Raw genomic sequence first — 27,258 nt, forward strand, 5'->3', positions numbered from 1 at the left:
GTCTATTCAAGTCCTTTGCCCACTTTTAAATTGGGTTGTTTGTTTTTTTGTTGTTTAAGTTATGAGTTCTTTATATATTCTGGATACTAGACCCTTATCAGATATATGATTTACAAATATTTTCTCACATTCTGTAGGTTGTCTTCACTTTCTTGCTAATGTTTTTTGATTTTCAAACTTAAATTTTTGATGAAGTCTAATTTATCTATTTTTTTCTGTTGTGGATTGTGATTTTGGTGTCATATTTAAGAATCCATTGCCAAATCCAAGGTCATAAGGATTGTTGAAAACCATCTCTGCACTTCGTTTTACACAAAGCAGAAAGTGAATTTATCACAAGGATTTCAACCTGCAAGCCAAGAAACTTGAGGCTATGGGAGCGACGAGTTCTGAGTTGCTCACAGACTAAAGTGTGTATAGGGTAAATGCAGAAGTAATTTGGCTTTTTCAGCTGATCCTTATTTGGATCAGTGTAGTTGTGTCAGGGGACCAAGGAAGTCCAAAGATAGCATGAGCAGACTTGGTCTTTGGGGATTGGCTGGCATCCTCTGCTGATTTCTGAGGGCTGTAAATTCCTGCAACTTACATTAGGTAAGGTAAAGTTTTGTGTTTCTTTAATGCACCTGTGTTGTCCAACTCCATTTTGTCCCCAATATAAGTGACTCCATTTTAGTTTTGGTTCTACAGAATTCACCCCTATATTCTTCTAAGAGTTTTATGGTTTTAGCTCTTATATTAAGTCATTAATCCATTTTGAGTTTATTTTTATATGCATTCTGTGGTAGGCATTCCATTTCATTCCTTTGCATGTTGTCCCAGAATCATTTGTTGAAGTGAATATTCTTATCCACAATGAATGGACTTGACAACCTTGTCAGAAATCAATTTGCCATAGATGTATGGGTTTGTTTCTGGAGTATTACTTCTACTTTGTCCATCTTATGTCTGTCCTATGCCAGCACCACACTGTAGCTTTGTACGAAGTTTTGAAATAGGGAAGTGTAAGTCCTCCAGTTTTGTTCTTTTCCAATATTGTTTTGGCTCTTCAGATCCCTTGCAATTTTATATGACTTTGAGGATCAGCTTTTTCATTTTTGCAAAAAATGCAGCTGGGATTTTGATAGGGATTGCATTGAATTAATAGATCTCTTTGACAAGTATTGTTATCTTAAAATATTAAGTCCTCCAATCCGTGAACATGATGTCTTTCCATTTATTTAAGTCTTCTTTAATGTTTTTTCACAATATTTGTAGTTTCCAGTGTACAAGTCTTTCATCTCCTTAGTAATTTACTTCTATCTATTTCTTTTCTTTTCTTTTTTTTTTTTTTGAATGCTATCTTAGTCTGTTTGGGGATGCGATAACAAAATCCCACAGACTGGGTGCCTTAAACAACAGAAATTTCTTTCTCACAGTTCTGGAGTCTGGGAAGTCCAAGATCACAGTGCTGACTAATTTGGTTTCTGGTGAGAGTTGTCTTCCTGGCTTGTAGAGAACTGCCTTCTCTGGGTGTCCTCATGTGGTGGTGAGGGAGAGAAAGGCAGCTCTGGTGTCTCTTATTATAAGGATACTAGGCCCTCTTTCCAAAAAACAATCACATTGGGGCATAGGGCTTTAACATGAATTTTGGGGGAACACAATTTAGTCCATAGTAAATGCAATTATAAATGGAATTTTTACTTAATTTCCTTTTCGGATTATTCATTGTTGATGTATTAAAAAAACTGATTTTTGAGTGTTGATGTTGCACTCTGAAAACTTGTCAAATTTGTTTATTAGTGCTAATACTTGTGTGTGGTATGCATGCGTGTGTTCTTTAAGGTTTCTTTCTTTCTTTTTTTTTTTTTTTTGTGGCACGCGGGCCTGTCATTGTTGTGGCCTCTCCCGTTGCGGAGCACAGGCTCCGGACGCGCAGGCTCAGAGGCCATGGATCACGGGCCCAGCTGCTCCGCAGCATGTGGGATCTTCCCGGACCGGGGCACAGACCCCGTGTTCTCTGCATTGGCAGGCGGACTCTCAACCACTGCGCCACCAGGGAATCCCTAAGGTTTCTTTATATAGGATCGTGTCATCTGTGAATTGAGGAAGTTTTACTTACTCCTTACAGTTGGGATGCCTTTTATTTCCTTTCCTTGCCTAATTGCTCTGGCTAGAGTCATTCCTTCATTTTAAGGAATTGGCTCATGCAGTTGTAGAGGCTGGCAGGTGTGATCCACAGGGCAGGCTGGTAGGATGAAAACACCAGAGCACTTTGTAGTTTTAACAACGCCTGCCCTCAGGGGAAACTAGTAAACCAGAGCCTAATCTGCTGGTTTTATTAGAGCCTAGCTGACCTGGGGGAAAGGAGATACCCAATTCCAGCCCACTGTAGCCATGTGTCTCACCTGTGGGTGGGGGAATCTGAGAAACACTTGTGAAGTTCACAGTTCGGGGACACAGGCTCACTAAAAGACTGAGACCTAATCCAAGGATTGTAGACTGCTTCCCTTTCCCAAACCTTACCACCACATAACTAAAGGCCTATTTACAGCAGTTCCTTTTATCTAGTACATCATGTCTAGCTATCAAGAAAAAATTACAAGGCATACTAAAAGGCCAAAAATACAGTTTAAAGAAATAGAACAAGCATCACAGCCAGACATGGCATGGATGTTGGAATTATCAGACTGGCAATTTAAAACTATGCCTCCTGATGTAGTGTATTTCATATTATTACTATTTATGAATTATGTTCATAAAAACAGAAGTTGAATCTGAATTGAATTAAGCCCCTAGGTCTAACTACTGGTTTACTTGAATAAAGAGGCACAGAGTAACTTGTTAAAGTGACAGCATGATAATACAATCTGCCCAATACATAGTGTAGTAAACCGTAAGAAAACTGAATGTGAATTGGTTATGTGATATTAAGGAATTACTGTTAACTGTTACAGGCTGAATTGTGCTGCCACCACCCCCCACCGCCCCAAATTAATATGTAGAAGCGGTAATGTCTAGTACCTCAAAATGTGATTGTATTTGAAGATAGGACCTTTAAAGAGGTGATTACGTTAAATGAGGCTGTTAGGGTGGGCCCTAATTCAATATGACTGGTATCCTTAAAAGAAGAGATTAGGACACAGATTGAGAGAGAGACACTAGGGATGCCAGCACACAGAGAAAAGACCGTGTGAAGGTACAGCGAGAAGGGGCTATTTGCAAGCCAAGGAGAGAGGCCTCAGAGAAAACCAACCCTGCTCTCACTTTGATCTTGGATTTCAGCCTCCAGACTCAGAGAAAATTAATTTCTGTTGTTTAAATCCCCTAGTCTGCGGTATGTTGTTATGACCGCCCTGGCAAACTAATACAATAACACTAGATGGAATAGTGATTTTTTTAGTTATGAGAATAAGAAAAATGGACTGTGTATTAGAGATACAAAATATAGCATTTACAAGTAAATAAGTAAATAAAAGAAAAAGAAAAAATAAAAGAAACAAAATTCTGTTAGGATTTTAAATCCTATTTAAATTAATATGCCAAGTATAATTTTATACACAAACTCAATTACCTGTATATATTATATTCCTTGAAGAAAAGGAGGCAACTTCAAACCTGTAATAAATGTTTAATATGTCCAAAAAATGTATTTCAAAGTTTAAGCTTTAGTGGATAAACAGTTATCTAGAACAGTGCCTTAATTTTTTTATTAGTCTTTTAGGCTTAATTAAATAAAAACTTTAATAAGGTTGGGAGGTAAGAAAACAAGATTTGTCATACAAAAAAAAAATTCAGTACTATAAGATTTTTATTTAACCTCTTGATCCTACATCTGATAGCCTTTCTCCCACACTGAAAATGTTGGTCCCCAACTGCATCAAAATGATGATTGTTTTGTCCCACGTAACATTTGCAACCATCTCAGAATAACAACACTAATGCTACCATCGACAGTATAATCACTGGAACATTTAAAGGTTTTTATTGAAGGGTTTTTTTGTCCTTAGACTATATACTACTGGAAATGCATATACAAATTATGAGTTTTTTTAAGTTGTTTAAAATAATTTCTTTCTGGTTGGCTATGTCAACAACTTGATACAGGGAAATATTTGTTTTTGCTTCTGTTTTTAGGAATTGAAACTTTTTTTAGTTCTTAGGAATTATTTTATAATTTATTTTTATAAGTATTTAAAATAATTGTATAGTTACAAGTAAAATCTATAAAATAAGATTAAACTCAGAAATTTTAGTTTCTATTCCAGTTCCTTCATCCTGTTTCTCCCTTCCTCAATTGGTAACCATTATATTTTAGGTTTTTGCTTTATTCTGCTATTTTAACATGGTATACAATATAATAGATATAGATAAATACTTATATCTCCTGTTACTAATACTAATGGAAACTGGTAAATAAAGAGAGAGAATTAAACATTTATCCTGTTTTTATAAATCACTGTACCTCAAGGGATTCAGTTAATTCATGAGTGGAAATTTCTTTTTAAAGAAAAATAAAGGCTAATAAATTCAGAATTAATAGGATCAGATTTTCACCATTTTGAAACTCCAAATGAAATAATTTACCTAGTCATTGATTGGTTGCTAACATCACAGAAAGAGAAACTAGCTAGAAAGGACTCTTGCAAAAAAGCAAAAAATCCAGTCACACCTCTTTGTAGCTAACTAGTTATTTACAAAAAATAAAGAAGACAAAGGAACATGTTAAATGACATTACAGGGATACAGTCAGCCAGATCCAGAATATAGGAAACTCTGCAGAACACATAACAGTGTTTCCTCACAAATATATCAAAAGGAAAAGAGAGAGGAGTGGGAGAACCAACGAAGAAATTGTTGAAAGCAAACTATAAAAATTTGAGATAATATAGAAATTTGAACACTGATTACATATCCAAAAATATTAAGGAATTATTGCTATTTTTTTAGGTGTGATAATGGTACTGTGGCTTGTTTTTTTAAAAGAATCTTTATTCTTTAAAGATATATCCTGCAAGGATAAATACTGAAATGTCTATAGATGAAATGATATGTTTCAGATTTGCTTCCAAATAATTCATGGGGACAGGAGTGGGGGAAATGGGTGTGGGTTTACGTAAATCAACATTAGCCATGGATTAGTCATTGTTGAAGCTGATGAATGGGAGGCCATTATACTCTTTTTTTGTACTTTTGTACATTTTTTGGAAATACCTACCAGCTGTGCAGGCCACACAGTGACAACAGGAAGGCCCAACAGGCAGGGCTTTCTCTACTGCCTGTCTCCTCCTTGCTTAGCTACTTTACATACTTTCAAAACACAGATCATGTCATATCCCCGCTGTTAAATTTTTTCATTGAGCCCCCAGGGTCCACAAAATAAATTATGCATCCTTAATATGATAGTAACCCTCAGCAGTCTGATTCCACCCATGTTTCCAGACTGAGTCTTTCACAATAACTCCTTGGACACACGGGTGTCTTATTAGCTATCTCGTCATGAAATATCATTTCTTTCTCTCTGTTTCTCTCTAGTGATGTTATTTTACTTTGCATTTTCCTCCTCAATAACTTTTCTGCTGAATCTTATATTGCTTTCTAGGCTACATAATGTTATCACTTCTGACACTTTCTGGGATTCCTCAGTTGGAATTAGTTTTTCTGATCTCTGATGTCCCCAAATGCTTTATTTTCATCAACATGGCCTTACAGTTCACTCAGCTTAACTGAGCTTTAGACAGGCTTCTTTCGTCTAGGCTCATGACTTCCCTTTTCTTAGAGCATTTACTTCTGACAACTTGTAAATTCTTTCTCTGCCCCTTTGATATGTAATTTTTTTTTAGAATTGATTTTTTAATGGCTTTAAAAAAATTGAAGTATAGTTGATTTACAATGTTGTGTTAGTTTCAGATGTACAGAAAAGTGTTTCAGATATATATATATACACACACACATATGTATATAAGGTACACACATAGGTATCTATTCTTTTTCAGATTCTATTCCATTATAGGTTATTACAAGATATTGAATATAGTTCCCTGTGTTATACAGTAGGTCCTTGTTGTTTATCTATTTTATATATAGTAGTGTGTATCTATTAATCCCAAACTCCTAATTTATCCCTCCCTCCCCTTCCCTTTTAGTAACCATAATTTTGTTTTCTATGTCTGTGTGTCTGTTTCTGCTTTGTAAATAAGTTCATTTGTGTATCAATTTTTATTCCACATATAATTGATATCATATGATATTTGTCTGTCTCTGATTTACTTCACTTAGTATGATAATCTCTAGGTTCATCCATGTTGCTACAAATAGCATTATTTCATTATTTTTATGGCTGAGTAATACTCCACTGTATATATTTACCATATCTACTTTATCCATTCATCTGTCAACGGACATTTAGGTTGCTTCCATGTCTTGGCTATTATAAATGGTGCTGCTATGAACATTGGGGTACATGTATCTTTCAAATTAGAGTTTTCATCTTTTCCAAATATATACTCAGAAGTGGGATTGCTGGATCATATGGTAACTCTATTTTTAGTTTTTTAAGGAACCTCCAGAGATGTAAATTAAAAAAAAAAGAGGCTTTAACCTCCTCTCTCCCCTTTGAAATGTAATAATAAAGGAAGATATGCTCCCATCGCTCATTGTCTGCTGGGAGAGTAGGAACCTAACCACCGTGGGTGCCTAGCTCCAGGTTGTAAAAGTACCCCCTGTCATGAAGATAAGAGAAAGTTCACTTTTCCTTTGGGTAAGGCTAGTTAACACAGGTGGTCTACAATGTCCTTACCCCAGCTCTTAAAACCTCTCCTACTATAAAATGCTTTGCTTCAAAGGACACAATCAACAGAGTGAAAAGGCAGCTCATGGACTGGGAGAAAATATTTGCAAATCATATATCTGATAAGATATTAATATCTAGAATATATTAAGAACTCCTATGACCTGACAACAACAAAAAAAACCAACTCGATTGAAAAATGAGCAGAGGAGGAGCTTCTGGTTTGGTGAAAGCATCCACATGCCAGGAGGGTGGGGCCACCCCAGTTCCTTGGGGACAGAAGCTCCTGCTCCTGGGACTCTTCCGTACTTCATCCTGTGTACCTCTTCATCTGGTTGTTCATCTGTATCCTTTACAATATCCTTTATTAATAAACTGGCAAACGATTTTTCGGTGGTTCCTATAAGCTTATTCTTCTGGATCATCATTTGTGTCATTTTATCAAGAAAGAGATTATTTCAAGGACTTTTTGAATTATGAGAGCTAATAAGCTACATAAGGGTTTTTTTTGAAACACAAGGGAAGGCTGTTTGGAGAGAATGAGAGAATAAGGTGATGGCAGGACCAGTGCCTAAGTTGAGTTTGTAATAGTTTCTCAAGTTGCCTTGAAAGATATCTGCACTTTATTTCTGCTTTTATAAAAATTGGAAGTCAAACGAAGAATATAGTATGTGATAGATTGATATGTTTTTCATTACTTGAGAACATGGACTATTTTCTCTCCTATATATTTAGCTGTTTTGGCTTTGAATCTTCATAGTTCAATCAGTGTAATATTGAAGGAAGCCTCTTAGGTTTTACTGAAGACTCAGCCATGTTTTCTTTTTTATTGACTGCACTGGAACTAAATATATCTTGGCAGAGAAAATACACTGCTTGCCACCATTTGAAGTAGCCACTGCTCATGGACATAATTGTCCATCAACCCTATAGAGATCTGTAAATTTGTTTGGAAGGCCTGCAAATGAGATTCATCCAATGATAAGTTCTCCTAAGAAGAAGCTGGAGAAACCACTGAAAACAAATATACTTCTCTTATCACCTACCTTAGCATCCACTGTGGCTAGTTCCATGATAGAAAACAAAGGAAAATATTTTATGACAAGTGGCAACATTTGTGACTGATTTTTAGCTGTACCCTTAACAGGGAATAGATGTGTGTGATGTGTAATTATTCAACTGTTACTCTGTGTGTGTGTGTGTGTGTGTGTGTGTGTGTATATGTGTGTGTGTGTGTATAATACTGAGAAGTTCATATCCTAATATACTACATTTTAAAGTTTTAAATAATGTCATCAAGACTATGTGTTGTACATCTACAGAGCCAACACACATGTCATAAATATTGTTATGAATGCTAATAATCAGCTACATGTTTGGTAAATGCATTTAGGTTTAGAAATAACAAATTATTGGGCCATCTGCTATATTTCTAATTGAAAGGCTTGGGGGAATGTATAAATACTCTAAACTCTTACTTGCTATGGAAAAATTTTACTCATCACTGAATTATTACTTGGCCTTTGAAAATCATTATTATTTGGCTCCCTTGGAGAGATGGATAATTTACCTAATATGGACAAGTACTTTCCTCCCAAGAGGGAGTAGTTTTACTAGCCTGTGCCTCAGAGGATCAGAAATATACATGGGCAAAGGACTTGAATAGACATTTATCCAAAGATGTACAATAAGCATATGAAAAGATGCTCAACATCACCAGTCATTAGGGAAATGCAAATAAAAACCACAGTAAGATACCACCTCACATCCTTTGGGGTGGCTATTATCCAAAAACCCACAAAATAACAAGCATTGGCAAGGATGTGGAGAAATCAGAAACCTTGGACACTGCAGACGAGCATGTAAAATGGTGCAAATGCTATGGAAAACAGTATGGTCGTTCCTCAGAAAGTTCAACATAGAATTACCATGTGATCCAGCAATTCCACTTCTAGATATATTCCCCAAAGAACTGAAAGCAGAGACTTGAACAGATATTTGTACACCAGTGTTTATAGTAACATTATTTGCAATAGTCAAAAGGTGGAAGCAACCCAACGTCCATCAATAAATAAATTCATAAACTGTGGTGTATACATTCAACAGAGTATTTTTCAGCCTTAAAAGGGAATGGAATTCTGACACATGCTACAAGATGGATGAACCTTGAAAACATTATGCTAAATGAAATAAGCTAAACACAAAAGGACAATTATTGTATGATTGTACCTAATGAGATACCTAGAATAGTTAAATTCATAGAGACAGAAAGTAGAACAGTTTATCAGGGACTGTGGGATGGGAAGAATGGGAAATTATTGGTTAATGTGTATTGAGTTTCCGTTTTGGAGGAATTAAAAAGTTCTGGAAACAGGTAATTCTGATGCACATTTGTGAATGTACTTATTGCCACTGAATTGTATATTTAAAATAGGTTACAATAGTAAATTTTATGTATATTTTCCTATAATAAAAATATTTAAAAGCCACCAAAACAACTCTCCCATTATTCGTTTCAGCAGAGTTGAGTTTAGACTGTGCTCTGATCTCTCTTAACTATTTAGATAGCCTTGAGTAAAGTTTTCCTTACCTTTTTAACTCTATTGGGGGCAATTTTTGCTTTGACAGTTTGTAATTCTGGCTTTGCATTGTATGTACCATGCATTATATATACTTATTTGAACACACATCTGTTTCTCTGTGGTATTTTAAGCCCCTTGAGGTTGGGAACCATGTTGTGTTCATACTATCATCATCCAGAATGCATTTCCTGGTGTCCTTACAAATTAGAGCCTCAAAAAATTTTGCTGAAAACAATTTAAATTGTTTCTATTATGCACGGAGAGTTTTCCTGTGTACAAGTGACATGTTTTGGCACCAAATGGAATAGCTAGTACTGTATTAGTATTTTCCTTGAACAAATTGTTCTCTTTAAAAATATCTAGATCCTATATATCTTTTTAAAAGTTTACCCAAAATAAGCATTGTTGCAATCAAAGGGTAACAGGCTAATGTTATTGCTAAAGGATGCTTTTGTCCCCTGGGTGGAGCCTACCTGGAACAATTCCATAGCCCCAACCAGGTCGGGAAAGTCACCACACTTATAAGAGATTCCCTAAATCATAATGATTAATTTATTAATAATTGGTATAAAGATGATAGTTGAAACCAAGGAAAAGGAGAAGTATGTGTGTTGGCTGTAGAGGCAAAAGGCTTTGCAAAGAGCCCTGAGAAATATCAGTTGTATTGCTAATTGTCTTGAGGGAAAATTTTGTGCTTAAAAAAACTATTTATAGTTTCCAGTGTTTTAATGAATATTCAATTTATTAAAATTGTAGACATGTAAATTTAGATCTTTTAAGCCTTTAAGCTCAAGGTATTCATTTTATTATAAACTTAGTCAATTTTGTTTTGACTAAAAATAGTCTCTTTTTCTAACTCCTCAGTGGATTCTTACATGCCATGAAATTTGAGAACCATAAGAGGGGTTTCTAAATTACAGTGAACGAATCTCTAATTCTTGAAGCATTGTCTCAGGCCATAAAGAGTTAAGTTTTATAGATTTGGCATGAAGATTCCAAAACATTTTCAGTTCTCATTGGCACAGGTCAAACCATAGTTTCTTTTAGCCAGCACTGGTTTCAGGATAGTGTGTCTGACTTTCTTCCAAGGATGATCCTGATAAAGAAAGAAAGCAAGGGAAAAGAAAGCAGGAAGGGAAAACAGAGTTACACAGCAGGCCCCAGTGCAGAATTTGACTTTCTGTCTCTGCCGCTTTCTTCCTTTCCTCAGGCAAACTTACTGAACCAGTACTAGTCAAACTCTGAAGATCTCAAGGACTTGCTCTGGTTCGTGCTTGCATCTCTAATGCCTACTGAAATGTGAGTGCTTACTGTTCATTCATTCATTCAAGAACTATTTATTGAGAGCCTGTAATATACCAGGCATGGTTCTAGCTGCTGGCAATGTTAATACTGACCAAATAGCCAAAAATCCGTGTTCTCATAGAAATATATCCTAGTGGGAAAAGACAGACAACCAAAAAATAAGTAAGAAGAACAGATAGTATGTTAGACGTATCAGTGTCCTCCAGGCAAATATCACCAGGAACACACCTGTAGTTGAACAACTTGGGTTTATTGTTGCAGTGAGGGAGAACTATCACCACAGGGAACTGTGGGGGAGCTCAGTAAGAGGGTATTAAAAAGAACCTATTATAGGATTTAGGCCTTGGCTGGATAACTTTGGGGAGGTTCTAATAAGTGGAGATTTTCTTTGGATTCCATGTTGTCAGAAAGCAGGGACAATTTTATAATTGTGTCCTTGCCTGTTGTTGACATTCTGTGAGATTGTTTATGGCCAACAGGAGAACACCATGGCCTAGCTGTGAATATCAGGCCAATTTCCAGATTTCAGGGATTTCTGCTTTCTCAGATGATAAGTGCCCTGAAGAAAAAAAGTAAATCAGGGAGAAGAGATAGGGAGTTCTGGATGGAGCTAGGTAGAGTGGTTTTGATTTACAAAAGGATAGTCAACAAAAGACTCCATGAGTAATTAACATGTGTGCAAAGATCTGAAGGAGGTGAGGAGGGTGAACCCACAAGTGAAAGGTGGGGAAATGAATAGAGGGGAGAGGAGAAATCCTTGACACATTCCAGGAACTGTAAGGAAACCATGAGACTAAATGGTTAGTTAACAAAGATAAGAGAAATGACCCAAACTAAGGTATTGCTGCTAGATACAGAGTGCCTAACCAGGTTATCCAGCACTGAGTGGAGTTCAAACTGACTTTAGCAGGTCCTGGGTCAAGACTGGACCACTTTTTGGTGTGCTAATTAGGGGTATTGATCCAGGATTGGATAAGTCTAGACCGGATTATTTTAAAAAGCAGGTTTAAAATAAATAAAATAAAAAGTAAAAAAATAAAAAGCACGTTTAGGCAGACTTTATCTCTCCAGCATCGTCTAAGAGCAGTTTCTCAAACAGGTGATGAGCTTTGTGCTGGCACAGAGCATTCAAACATTTGCTAAATGCTTTAACTCCAGTCATGGGACCTCCCTAAACAGATTCCACATAGAGAAAACCTGAAATCATCTTAAAATGTGTGTTGCATGAGAATGAATTCTGAGTTATGAAAATGCTTCTTCTAAATTGTAACTAGACAAGCTCTCTCATAACAATACTTTAAACATTTACTGTGTAAATTTTCACACGTTAATCTCATTGAACATTTTAACTGCCTTAAGAAATAGGGTAAGAATCTTTCCATTTATATTTGGTTGAACCATATGAAATTGCTATATTTTACCATTTTTAACCTACAAAAATGGCAGTTACATTTGGTCCTACCTAAAAGGTGAGGAAATTGGAGAAGTTAAGAAAGGCAAAGGAGAGTTAGTGGTAGAGTTTCACAACTCCTATACTTAGGTCTCCAGCCTAGATTACTCCCCTGGACTCCATACTCATCCACATCTCCTCTTGAAAATCTATCTAGTAAGCTTCAAGTTTAACATGGTAAAAACTGCTCCAATCAAAAGACATAGAATGGCTAAATGAATTTTTTAAAAGTATATCCTCTTTCACTTTAGCTTTAAGAATGTGTACAGACTGAAAGAGAAGGGATGAAAAAAAGATATTTCATGCAAATAGACACCAAAAAAAAAAAACAGGCTTAGTTATATTTATATCAGACAAACAGACAAAATAGAGTTTAAGCCACAGTCTAATAATAGGCAAAGAAGGTCATTATATAATGAAAAAGGGGTCATTCCAAGACAATATAACATTTGTAAATATACACCCAACATGGGAGCACCTAATTATATATAGCAAATATTAACAGACGTGAAGAGAGAAATAGATAGCCATACAGTAATAGTAGAGGATTTCAATACCCCACTTTCAACAGTGGATAGATCTTGTAGATAGCAAATAGTATGGAAACATTGGTCCTAAACTACATGTTATATCAGATGAACTTAACAAACATATACAGAAATATGAACTTAACAGAAATATACAGACCATTCCATACCAACGCAGCAGAATACACATTCTTCTCAAGCACACATGGAATATTCTCTAGGATAAATCACATGTTTGGCCACAAAATAAGTCTTAATACATTTAAGAGATTGAACTCATATCAAGCATCTTTTATGAAATCAGAAATCAATTATAAGAAGAAAACTGGAGAATTTATGTGGAGATTAAACAACATGCTTCTGAATAACCAATGGGTCAAAGAAATCAAAAGGGCAATCAAAAAATATTTTGAGACAAATGGAAAAACAACATACCAAAACTTATGGGATACAGCACAAGCAGTTGTAAGAGGTAAGTTTATAGGAATAAACACCTACATTAAGATGCAAGAAAGATCTCAGATTAAAAAAACTAACTGTATACCTCAAAGGACTAGGAAAGAAATCTAAGCCCAAATTTAGTAGAAGGAAGGAAATAAATTTAAGAGTAGAAATAGAGACTAAAAAAACAGAATAGAAAAGATTGAGCTGCTTTTTTTTTTTTAAAGATAAACACAGTTGACAAACCTTTAGCTAGACTCACCAAGAAAAAAAGAGACTCAAATAAGAAATGAAAGAGGATACATTGCAACTGTTACCATAGAAATACAAAGGATCATAAGAAATTACTATGAACAATTATATACCAACAAATTAGACAACCTAAAATAAATGGATAAATTCCTAGAAACATACAACCTACAAAGACTAAATCATGAGGAAACAGAAAATCTGAACAGACAAATTGCTAGTAAGGTTATTGAATTAGTAATCAAAACTCTCCCAACAAATGAAAGTTCAGGACTAGATGGCTTCACAGAATTCCACTAACCAATTAAGGAAGTAATATCAAATATTCTCAAATTCTTTCAAAAAACAGAAGAGGAGAGGACATTTTCAAACTCATTTTATGAGGTCAGCACTATCCTAATACCAAAGCCAGACAAGGACACTACGATAGAAGAAAATTACAGGTCAATTTTCACTGGTAAACATAGATGCAAAAATCCTCAACCCAATATTAGCAAACCAATTCAACATTACATTAAAAGGATCTTACACCATGATCAAGTAGGATTTATTCCTAGGATGCAGGATGGATCAACATCTGCAAATCAATCAATCATATTGACAAAATGAATGATAAAACCTATATGATCATCTCAATAAATGCAGAAAAATTATGTTGCAAAATTCAACATTTGTTCATGATAAAAACTCTCAACAGACTGGGTGTAGATGGGACATAACTTGATGTAATAAGGGCCATATATGACAAGCCCACAGCTAACATCATAATCAATGAAGAAGAGTTGAAAACTTTTCATCTAAGATCAGGAACAACACAAAGATGCCCATGACACTTGTGTTCAATATAGTACTGGAAGTCCTAGATAGAGCGACTAGACAAGAAAATAAATAAAAGGTATCCAAATTGGAAAGGAAGATGTAAAACTGTCTCTATTTGCAGATGACATATATAGAAGACCTAAAGATGTCACCAAAAAACTGTTAGGACTAATAATCAAATTCAGTAAATTTGCAAGATACAAAACCAATATACACATATCAATGCATTTGTATACACTAATGACTATTAGGAAGAGAAATGGAGAAAATAAGTCCATTTAGAATTGCATCAAAAAGAATGAAATACCTAGGAATAAATCTAACCAAGGAGGTGAAAATCTGTACACTGAAAACTATAAGACATTGATGAAGTAAACTGAAGACATAGATAAATGGAAAGATATTCTGTGCTCATGGATTGGAAGAATTAGTATTGTTAAAGTATCTATACTACCCAAAGTGATCTACAGATTTATTACAATCCCTATCAAAATTCCAATGGCATTTTTCATAGAAATAAAAGAAACTCCTAAAATAAGTTTGGAACCACAAAAGACCCCAAATGGCCAAAGCAGTCTAGAGAAAGAAGAACAAAACTGGAGTTATCACACTTCCTGACTTCAATCAATATTACAAAGCTACAGTAATCAAAACAGTATGGTATTGGCATAAAAAAGGACACATAGATCAATGGAACAGAATAGAGATCCCAGAAATAAACCTATGCATATGTGGTCAATTAATTTACAACAAAGGAGCCAAGAATATACAATAGGCAAAGAACAGGCTCTTCAATAAATTGTGTTGGGAAAACTGGGCAGCCACACGTGAAAGAATGAAACTGGCCCACTATCTTACACCATACACAAAAATTAACTCAAAATAGATTAAAGACTTGAATGTAAGACCTGAAACCATAAAAGCCTTGGAAGAAAACATGAGGTGAGCTCCTTTATAGTGGGCTTGACAATGAATTTTTGGATTTGACACTAAAACCAAAGGCAGCAAAAGCGAAAACAAACAAGTAGGGCTCCATCAAATTATGAAGCTTCTGCATAGCAAAGAAAATCATCAGCAAAATGAAAAGACAACCTATGGAATGGGAGACAATATTTGAAAGTCATATACCTGTTAAAGAGTTAATATCCAAAATATATAAACAACTCATATAACTCAGTAGCAAAAAACAACCTTATTAAAAAACCAGCAGAAGAATAGAATAGACATTTTTCCAGGAAGACATACGAATGGCCAACAGGTACATGCAAAGGTGCTTATCATCACTAACCATCAGGGAAATGCAAATCAAAACCACAATGAGAGATCACCTCACACTTGTTCAAATGGCTATCATCAAAAAGACAACAGATAACAAGTGTTGGTGAGGATATGGAGAAAAGAGAACCGTCATGTGCTGTTGGTGGGAATGTAAATTGGTGCAGCCACTATGGAAAATAGTATGAAGTTTCCTGAAAAAATTAAAAATAGTTCTGGATGATATAGCAGTTCCACTCTCGGTATATATCTGAAAGAAACAAAACCACTATTTTGAAGATACATCTGCACCCCCGTGTTTACTGCAGTATTATTTACAATAGCCAAGACATGGAACCAACCTCAGCATCCATCCACAGATGAATGGATAAAGAAGTTGTGGAGGGTGTTTCTCTCCCTCTCTCTCCCTCCCTCCCTTTCACTTTCTCTCTCCCCTTCCCTCCATAAATGTATATATATATAGGTAACTGTGTGAAGTGATGGATATTAATTAGACTTATTGTGATCATTTCAAAATATATCAAATTATGTTGTACACCTGAAACTAATACAATATTATATGTCAATTATATCTCAATAAAACTGGGGGGAAAACATGGTAAAAATTGAACTTCAAATTCACCAAGTCTTCTCCTGCCACCTTTCCCATCTCAGTAAATGGCAACTCCATCTTTCCAATAGTGCAGGCTAGGAAACTATGGAAACTGTTTTTAACTTCTCTCATTTTCTCACACTCATATTTAGACATCAGTAAATCCTGTCAGTTCTGCTTTTGAAATATAACCAGAATGTGACCACTTCTTACCATGCTGTCCAAGCCACCATTTTCTTTATATTATGGTAATAGCTTCTTAACTGGTTGCCTGTTGACATCTGCTTTCCATACAGAATGACCTTTTTTAAACATCTAAATCTGATTATATCACTCCTCTGCTAGAAGTGTTCTGATGACTTCACATAGCCAAAGTCATTAAAAATCCTACAAAACCCTTTATTTCTCACACCTCCATGACCTTTTTGATCTCATCTTAACACATTTCTGCCTCCAGGCCTTCACATTTATAGTTTCTTCTACTTGTAGTTCTCTTCTTTAAACTTAAAAAATTCTAATTGTAAATCCTATGTATTTCCAAGAGATCATTTAAAAAGTAATCATAGGGCTTCCCTGGTGGCGCAGTGGTTGAGAGTCTGCCTGCCGATGCAGGGGACACGGGTTCGTGCCCCAGTCCGGGAAGATCCCACATGCCGCGGAGTGGCTAGGCCCGTGAGCCACGGCCGCTGAGCCTGCGCGTACGGAGCCTGTGCTCCGCAACGGGAGAGGCCACAACAGTGAGAAGCCCACGTACCGCAAAAAAATAAAATAAAATAAAAATAAATAAAAAGTAATCATAATATAAATATCACACTGTAATAGTAAACTATAATTCCATTATATCATCTGATACACTGTGTTTACATTTTCTTAGTTTTCACAATTAAAAAAAATTGTTCAAATCAGGATCCAAACAGGATCGACAATTGCATTTGCTTAATATGTCTCTTAAGATACTTAAAAAAAAAATTATTTATTTACTTTTTTGGCCATGCCCTGTGGCATGTGGGATTTTAGTTCCCTGACCAGGGATTGAACTCATGCCCCTTGCAGTGGAAGTGGGGAGTCTTAACCACTGAACCACCAGGGAAGTCCCTAAGATACTTTTAATCTATGAAGCTCTGTCTCCATTTTTTCACATCCTTTGTTTGTTAAAAAAATAAAAAAAGATTGGACATTTTGTGGGGTAGAATTTCTGACATTCTAGATTGATATTGTTTAACATGTTTATCTCCTTTTTATTTCCTCTAACCAGGTTATTAGATTAGACCTGGAGGCTAGACAGATCCAAGTTTGATTTTTTTTCACAAATATTTCATAGATGAGTTTGTATTTTGCCTATTGTGTTACATTGATGAGAGGTTATAATGTCTGGCTGTCTCCTTTTTGTGATGTTAAGACTTCAGTAGATTTAGGTATTGAATTAATTCATTGTAGCCACTAGAGGTCAGGACTTTATTTTAAAAACAAGTACTTCATTAAAAAAAAATGCAGTGCTCGCATAAAAAAATTTTTTTTAATTAAAAAAAGCACTTCATGAAGGATCTAGGCTTAAGTTTTGTAAAAAAGTGAAAAAAATCTATATTAATGATGTGTCAATTTTAGGAATTTCTGGATAAAAATTTTTTGACTCAAATCTAAATGTTTGCTGCTTTAAAAGTTTAAATATTTTTTTTGCAATATAATCTTTCTATTTTTAAATTTATTTATTTATTTATTTTTGGCTGTGTTGGGTCTTCGTTTCTGTGCGAGGGCTTTCTCTAGTTGTGGCAAGCGGAGGCCACTCTTCATTGCGGTGCGCAGGCCTCTCACTGTCGTGGCCTCTCTTGTTGTGGAGCACAGGCTCCAGACGCGCAGGCTCAGTAGTTGTGGCTCACGGGCCCAGTTGCTCCGTGGCATGTGGGATCTTCCCAGACCAGGGCTCGAACCCGTATCCCCTGCATTGGCAGGCAGATTCTCAACCACTGCGCCACCAGGGAAGCCCTCTATTTTTAAATCATTATCACTATGCTAAAATTATGTTTCCTAGATTTAAATACTCCTGTACTCCAGAAGTTAAAGTCATTTTATATGCTGCTTTAACTGTATATAGTATGCTGGTTAAAGTGGAGAAACAGGAAGATAAGACAGAAGGAAGAATACTGGTGAAACCAAACATGGAGTTAAAAAGCACTGAGCAGCAAAGGAGAGGAGGAAGTAAATTTACATATCCGTGGCTACAGTGGAAACCTGAAACTGCTTCCTCTCTGGGGCTGTTCTCAGGCCCCTTTCCCAGTGCTATCTCCAGAACTTCGTAAGAAACATGCCTTGCTATGGGTAGCCTTATGAGTCCAAAGAAGTTCTTCAATTTAATCATTTAAGAATTTTGATTGGGATTGCTGCTATGTGTTGTTTGTGTTCTTCACAAGTGGGAGAAATTTAACTCAGCGATGTAACTGTTATGGTAAATTACTGGCCAAAAACCTCATGCCAAAACAGTAGATGAGTATGATAATAACAATAATATATACATTTTTAGAATCATCCTATAGGGGTGGAAAAACATGGACTAACCCAGAGAACCCAGGATTTAGATTCTGGCACTGCTTTACTATGGCGTCTTGTAGCATGACCACTTTGAGCTTCTGTTTACCTGTATGTAAAGTGGGACCAGTGAGACCTAGAGCTGCCAGGGTGGTTGCAAGGGTTGGGTCTTCTTATCTCATTCATTGCTTCTATTTAGTTTCCCTTACAGGATCTTTGCACAGCCCCAACCTCATTTCTTTTTATTGCTGAATATTCCATCATATGGATATATCACATTTTATTTATTTATTCATCAATTCAGGGTCATTTGGTTTGTTTCTACTTTTTGGTTATTTTGATTAATGTTGTTATAAATACTCATGTATAAGTTTTAGTGTGCATGTATATATATTTTTTCTCTTGGGTATTTATCCAGGGATGGAATTATTATTAAGTCATATGGTAACTCTGTATTTAACCTTTTAAGGAAGTGCCAGACTATTTTCCAAACTGGCTATACAATTTTACATTCCAACCAGCAGTGTACGAGGACACTCCAATTTCTCCAAGTCCTTGCCAACATTTGTTATTGTCTGTCTTTTTGATTACAGCCATCCTAGTAAATGAGCAGTGATATCTCATTGTGGTTTTAGTTTGCATTTCCTTAATGGCTGATGATGTTGAGCATCTTGTTGTGTGCTTATCAGTCATTTATATATCTTCTCTGGAGAAATGTTTATCCAGATCTTTTGCCCATCTTTTACTTGGGTTATTTTTCTTTTTATAGTTGAGTTGTAAGAATAATTTATATATTCTGGATACTACTCCTTTATCAGATATGATATGAGCTGTTTATATATTTTGGAGATTAATCCTTTGTCCATTGATTTCGTTTGCAAATATTTTCTGCCATTCTGAGGGTTGTCTTTTCTTCTTGTTTATGGTCTCCTTTGTTGTGCAAAAGCTTTGAAGTTTCATTAGGTCCCATTTGTTTATTTCTGTTTTTATTTCCATTACTTTAGGAGGCCGATCAAAAAATATCCAGCTGTGATTTATGTCAAAGAGTGTTCTTCCTATGTTTTCCTCTGAGAGTTTTATAGTGTCCGGTCTTACATTTAGGTCTCTAATCCATTTTGAGTTTATTTTTGTGTGTGGTGTTAGGGAGTTTTCTAATTTCATTCTTTTATATGTAGCTGTCCAGTTTTCCCAACACCACTTATTGAAGAGATTGTCTTTTCTCCATTGTATATCCTTGCCTCCTTTGTCATAGATTAGTTGGCCATAGGTACATGGGTTTATCTCTGGGCTTTCTGTCTTGTTCCATTGATCTGTATTTCTGTTTTTGTGCCAGTACCATATTGTCTTGATTACTGTAGCTATGTAGTATAGTCTGAAGTCAGGGAGTCTGATTCCTCCAGCTCCACTTTTTTCCCTCAAGACTGCTTTGGCTATTTGGGGTCTTTTGTGTCTCCATACAAATTTTTTAAGACATTTTGTTCTAGTTCTGTAAAAAATGCCACTGGTAATTTGATAGGGATTGCATTGAATCTGTACATTGCTTTGGGTAGTATAGTCATTTTCACAGTATTAATTCTTCCAATCCAAGAACATGGTATATATCTCTCCATGTTGGTATCATCTTTTTTTTTTTTTTTTGCGGTACGCAGGCCTCTCACTGCTGTGGCTTCTCCCGTTGCGGAGCACAGGCTCCGGATGCGCAGGCTCAGCGGCCATGGCTCACGGGCCCAGCCGCTCCACGGCATGTGGGATCCTCCCGGACCGGGGCACGGACCCGCATCCCCTGCATCAGCAGGCGGACTCTCAACCACTGCGCCACCAGGGAAGCCCTGTTGGTATCATCTTTAATTTCTTTCATCAGTGTCTTATAGTTTTCTGCATATAGGTCTTTTGTCTCCCTAGGTAGGTTTATTCCTAGGTATTTTATTCTTTTTGATGCAATGGTAAATGGGAGTGTTTCTTTAATTTCTCTTTCAGATTTTTCATCATTAGTATATAGGAATGCAAGAGATTCCTGTGCATTAATTTTGTATCCTGCAACTTTACCAAATTCGTTGATTAGCTCTAGTAGTTTTCTGGTGGCATCTTTAGGATTCTCTATGTATAGTATCATGTCATCTGCAGTGACAGTTTTACTTCTTCTTTTCCAATTTGTATTCTTTTATTTCTTTTTCTCCTCTGATTGCCGTGGCTAGGACTTCCAAAACTATGTTGAATTAAAGTGGTGAGAGTGGACATCCTTGTCTTGTTCCTGATCTTTGAGGAAATGCTTTCAGTTTTCACCTTTGAGAATGATGTTTGCTATGGGTTTGTCGTATATGCCCTTTATTATGTTGAGAGAGGTTCCCACTATGCCCACTTTCTGGAGCGTTTTTATCAAAAATAGGTATTGAATTTTGTCAGAAGCTTTTTCTGCATCTATTGAGATGATCATATTGTTTTTATTCTTCAATTTGTTAATATGGTGTATCACATTGATTGATTTGCATATATTGCAGAATCCTTGCATCCATGGGATAAATCCCATTGATCATGGTGTATGATCCTTTTAATGTGTTGTTGGATTGTTTGCTAGTTTTTTGTTGAGTATTTTTGCATCTATATTCATCAGTGATACTGGTCTGTAATTTTCTTTTTTTGTAGTGTCTTTGTCTGGTTTTGATATCAGGGTGATGGTGCTCTCATAGAACGAGTTTGGGAGTGTTCCCTCCTCTGCAATTGTTTGGAAGAGTTTGAGAAGGTTGGGTGTTAGCTCTTCTCTAAATGTTTGATAGAATTCATCTGTGATGCCATCTGGTCCTGGACTTTTGTTTGTTGGAAGATTTTTAATCACAGTTTCAATTTCATTACTTGTGATTGGTCTGTTCATATTGTCTGTTTCTTCCTGGTTCAGTCTTGGAAGGTTATACCTTACTAAGAATTTGTCCATTTCTTTCAGGTTGTCCATTTTATTGGCATAGAGTTGCTTGTAGTAGTTTCTTAGGATGCTTTGTATTTCTGCAGTTTCTGTTGTAACGTCTCCTTTTTTCATTTCTAATTTTATTGATTTCAGTCCTCTCCCTCTTTTTCTTGATGAATCTGGCTAAAGGCTTATCAACTTTGTTTATCTTCTCAAATAACTGGCTTTTAGTTTTATTGATCTTTGGCATTGTTTTCTTTGTTTCTATTTCATTTATTTCTGCTCTGATCTCTATGATTTATTTCCTTCTGCTAACTTTGGGTTTTGTTTGTTCTTCTTTCCCTAGTTCCTTTATGTGTAAGGTTAGATTGTTTATTTGAGATTTTTCTGTTTCTTGGGGTAGGCTTGTATAGCTATAAACTTCCCTCTTAGAACTGCTTTTGCTGCATCCCGTAGGTTTTGGATCATCGTGTTTTCATTGTCATTTGTCTCTAGGTATTTTTTTATTTCCTTTTTGATTTTTTCAGTGATCTCTTGGTTATTTAGTAATGTATTTTTTAGCCTCCATGTGTTTGTGTTTTTTACATTTTTTTCCCTGTAATTCATTTCTAATCTCATAGCGTTGTGGTCAGAAAAGATGCTTGATATGATTTCAATTTTCTTAAATTTACTGAGGCTTGATTTGTGACCCAAGATGTGATCTATCCTGGAGAATGTTCCGTGTACACATGAGAAGAAAGTGTAATCTGCTGTTTTTGGATGGAATGTCCTATAAATATCAATTAAATCTATCTGGTCTTTTGTGTCATTTAAAACTTCTGTTTCCTTATTTATTTTCATTTTGGATGATCTGTCCATTGGTGTAACTGAGGTGTTAAAGTCCCCCGCTATTACTGTTTTACTGTCAATTTCCTGTTTTATAGCTGTTAGCAGTTGCCTTATGTATTGAGATGGTCCTATGTTGGTGCATATATGTTTATAATTCTTATATCTTCTTGGATTGAACCCTTGATCATTATGTAGTGTCCTTCCTTGTGTCTTGTAACATTCTTTATTTTAAAGTCTATTTTATCTGATATTAGTATTGCTACTCCAGCTTTCTTTTGATTTCCATTTGCATGGAATGTCTTTTTCCATCCCCTCACTTTCAGTCTGTATGTGTCCCTAGGTCTGAAGTGGGTCTCTTGTAGACAGCGTATAGATGGGTCTTGTTTTTGTATCCACTCTGCAAGCCTGTGTCTTTTGTTTGGAGCATTTAATCCATTCACGTTTAAGGTAATTATCGATATGTATGTTCCTATGACCATTTTCTTAATTGTTTGGGGTTTGTTTTTTGTAGGTCCTTTTCTTCTCTTGTGTTTCCTACTTGGAGAAGTTCCTTTAGCATTTGTTGTAGAGCTGGTTTTGGTGGTGCTGATTCTCTTAGCTTTTGCTTGTCTGTAAAGCTTTTGATTTCTCCATTGAATCTGAATGAGATCCTTGCCGGGTAGAGTAATCTTGGTTGTAGTTCCTTCCCTTTCATCAGTTTAAGTATATCATGCCACTCCCTTCTGGCTTGTAGAGTTTCTGCTGAGAAATCAGCTGTTGACCTTATGGGAGTTCCCTTGTATGTTATTTGTCATTTTTCCCTTGCTGCTTTCAATAATTTTTCTTTGCCTTTGATTTTTGTCAGTTTGATTACTGTGTGTCTCAGCATGTTTCTCCTTGGGTTTGTCCTGCCTGGAACTCTCTGTGCTTCCTGGAGTTGGGTGGCTATTTCCTTTCCCAAGTTAGGGAAGTTTTCGACTATAATCTCTTTGTATATTTTCTCTGGTCCTTTCTCTCTCTTCTCCTTCTGGGACCCCTATAATGCAAATGTTGTTGCGTTTAATGTTGTCCCAGAGGTCTCTTATGCTGTATTCATTTCTTTTCATTCTTTTTTCTTTTTTTTTTTTTGTGGTACGCGGGCCTCTCACTGTTGTGGCCTCTCCCGTTGCTGAGCACAGGCTCTGGATGCGCAGGCTCAGAGGCCATGGCTCACACGCCAGCTGCTCCGCGGCATGTGGGATCTTCCCAGACTAGGGCACGAACCTGTGTCTCCTGCTTCGGCAGGCAGCCTCTCAACCACTGAGCCACCAGGGAAGCCCTCTTTTTTCCTTATTGTATTCAGCAGCAGTGAATTCCACCATTCTGTCTTCCAGGTCACTTATCCATTCTTCTGCCTCAGTTATTCTGCTATTGATTCCTTCTCGTGTATTTTTCTTTTCAGTTATTTTATTGTTCATCTCTGTTTGTTTGTTCTTTAATTCTTCTAGGTCTTTGTTAAACATTTCTTGCATCTTCTTGAGCTTTGCCTCCATTCTTTTTCTGAGGTCCTGGATCATCTTTGCTTCATCATTCTGAATTCTTTTTCTGGAAGGTTGCCTATCTCCACTTCATTTAGTTGTTTTTCTGGGGTTTTATCTTGTTCCTTCATCTGGTACATAGCCCTCTGCCTTTTCTTTTTGTCTGTCTTTCTGTGAATGTGTTTTTTGTTCCATGGGCTGCAGGATTGTAATTCTTCTTGCTTCTGCTGTCTCGAGTTTTAAATTTTATTAACTTAGTTTTTAACATAATGTAGTGAATTTCAAGTTTGTATAATTTAATTTTTAATGGTGGCTATCTAACATCTGACTTGTAAAATTTAGCAGTAAGCTTCTCACAAACCTGTAAAAATCAATTCCAAAACACTACTGATTCTTCTTGCTCCCCCTGCCCCAAGTACACCATGCACATCTTGATCACAAGTGATAGAGAATAGATTTTTCAAACTGATATCATGTGTTTTGATGCCATATCATTTATGTTTTGGAGCCCTGCTATGGATACCTTGGCTGCTGAGTCTTTAAGAGGGTAGAGAAAACTTAAACCTTACTAATAATCTCTACCTTCACTATTTATTGGCTAGTCATTGGCTATGGCAGGTTTCTTATACTTTAACATGCCTACAAATTATCCAAGGAATTCACTAAATTGCAGATTCTAGGGCTCAACTCCAAGCTTCTGATTCTATAGACATAGAGTGGCGGTAAGAAATGTATAAGCATCTGAGGAAATGCTGACATAGGTGTTCTTTATGCTTTGAGAAACACTTTTGTCATGGTATTATACAGTTGAAGACACTAAGATAAATTCTTCTAAACAGGTTACTGTCAGTGCTGTTGTCAATCAGCCCGGATAAGGTGAGCTTTTATATTAAGTATAATTCAATAGGAGGTCCTAGCTTTGTTCAGAAAGAAATGCTCTCACATATCTCTCCTTAATTTACAGTTAAACATCAATTCATAAATTTAGAAACAGTAAAAATCTGTTCACACCTTAATGTCACCAGATCATGACTTCAGAAGAGTAGATTGAAATCTACTTCTGTATCTCTGTCATGTCTACCTGTATCACTTCTACTTCTACCTCTAGCTGCATCTCCATTTCTATCCCTATCTCTACCTCTATTTCTGTCTTTTTAAAAAATATATGCTTGGTCAGTTTACCTGACATTATGCATTATAAAGTATTATATATTAAAACTCCCACTGGTGAAGAAAGGAAGTGGAGTTTGGGGTGGGAAGAGTGGTATATCATAACAAGTGTTCAGGGAAGTAATTTTCTTCTAGATAAATAAATATTTTACTTCCTTTTAGTTGAGAACTATTTGGGTTTTTATCTTGGCCAGAAACAAGGAGAGTTGAGAAACTACAGCATTTGGAGCTAAAGGAAATCAGAGTAAGAATTAAAGACATTAACAAATTGACATCTAAACCCCAAACACTTCAGTATCTTGGTACATATCATCCATGTATTTTAAATAAGGATGATAACCAATATAATCTTGGGATTTACTGTGAGAAAGGGTCCTTTGAATAGTTGTACAACTGCCTTTTACTATTATCTGCAGCTGGGCCTGGCCCAAATCATGCTGAACTAGTGTAATTCTAGTTGTGTCCTTAGGAATTTCTTAAATAGCTAATATAAATTTTTCACTTATTTAAAAACAGAAGTTTTAAAATTCTATACTATTCTCTTTTCCCATTAGAAAATTTTTTTTAGAAGTATCTCTTCATTTCAGTCTATATGGTATTAAACCTTTAGGTTTAATTAACTACTTAGTAGAAAATTCTGTACAAGAACATGCTTGGAAACATTTAATAGTTTTGTTTGTTTGTTGTCGTTGTGTTGTTGCATAGGGAAGGAATTGCTAAGGAAAGGAGGAAAATGAAATATCTTTTTTTAAGCCTCATGATTTACTAACATAACTGAAAACATCAGATTATTAATATTATTAAGATATTTCAGTGTTCTGTAAGTAGAAATAAAGTCAATACAGAGTTTATAGACTAGTTGGATAACTCATTTCATTCCGCCCATAAATTTATTCATTAACTAAATGAAAGAGAAACCATATTATATTTAAAGAAGCCTGGCCTTTGAAGTCATGGAGTCATATTGACTTGAATTCAAATCTCTGCTTGTAAAGATTAAGTGTGGTTTATTATCTGTCTATCTGTCTGTCCATCCATCCATCCATGTTGAATGGATGAAGTTCAGCATGGTTCATGCTTTCAGGAAGCTTCCAGTCCAGTGAAGAAGCAGATAATAAATCAGTGGTCACAGGTCAGTATGATTATAGTGTGTGTAGATGCTGCCTCAGTACAATGGAGGAGATCTAAATCAGATGGGTGGGAGGATAAGGGAGAACTTTAAAGAAGTGATGCTTGATTTCAGTTCTCAAGGACATATGGAGTCAACCAAATAAACAGTTGAAGGCCATTTTAAGGAGAAGAAATTAATATCTGAGGGTCAAGAGATTTGAAATGCTTATCAGGTACACCATTGGAGAAGGAAGTTTGTGCTAAATACTCAAAACAAAAATAAACAATGGTTTAGTTATACTAATACCCAAGGACAACAGAAGCCATACTGATTCATATTTTCTTAACTAAAAGAGTCATCCAAGTGACTGGCAGGTGAACCAGGTTTCCCTCCTCCAACTGTCTTAATTTCTATTAAGAAAGTAATGGTAGAAATTATCTTAATTTAAAATTAATTTAGATAGTTATATAACTATAGTTATATTAGATCGTTGAAACTCTTTTCATTGATCTATTTAACCCCTTTGCCAGATTAGCCAAAACTCTTTATTCTCCTTGTGAAAGTGACTTATGTCTAGAATCACTGAACACTCACTTGCATCTGGTAGGGTACTCATTAGTATGCTCCTGCAAGTTGACTCTCCAACTGAGTGAGGCTATGGACTAAATTATGTTCCCTCCAAATACATATGTTGAAGCCCTAACCCCCACTGTGGCTGTATTTGGAGTGAGGAGGTAATTAAGGTTAAATGAGGTTATAAGGGTGGAGCCCTGATCTGATAGGATTAATGTCCTTATAAGAGGAGTCACCGGGGAGCTCTCTCTTTGCCTCTCCTCTCACCTGTGAACACATAGGGAGAAACTGTCCATCTGCAAGTCAGAAGAGAGCTGTAACCAGGGACCAAGTTGACTGGACCTTGATCTTGGACTTACTAGCATCCAGAACTATGAGAAAATAAATTTCTGTTGCTTAAGCCACTGAATCTGTGGTATATTTTATGGCATCCTGAGGTGATTAAGACAAGTGATGATGATTCTTACCATGAATTAGCCTTGCTTGTCCTTGTATTTGTGATTGCAATTATATAATTTAATTAAATATTATATAATCCATGAAATAATGAGTAGGAAAAGTTATTTTTATGAAAAACTAAGTTGAGTTTTTGAAAGGCATGATGAAGACAAATCTTTAAAGAAAAAGTGTTGAATTAGATGTTTGTGAAAGT

This window comes from Phocoena phocoena, chromosome 18 (assembly GCF_963924675.1).
Source record: "Phocoena phocoena chromosome 18, mPhoPho1.1, whole genome shotgun sequence".
Lineage (NCBI taxonomy): Eukaryota > Metazoa > Chordata > Mammalia > Artiodactyla > Phocoenidae > Phocoena > Phocoena phocoena.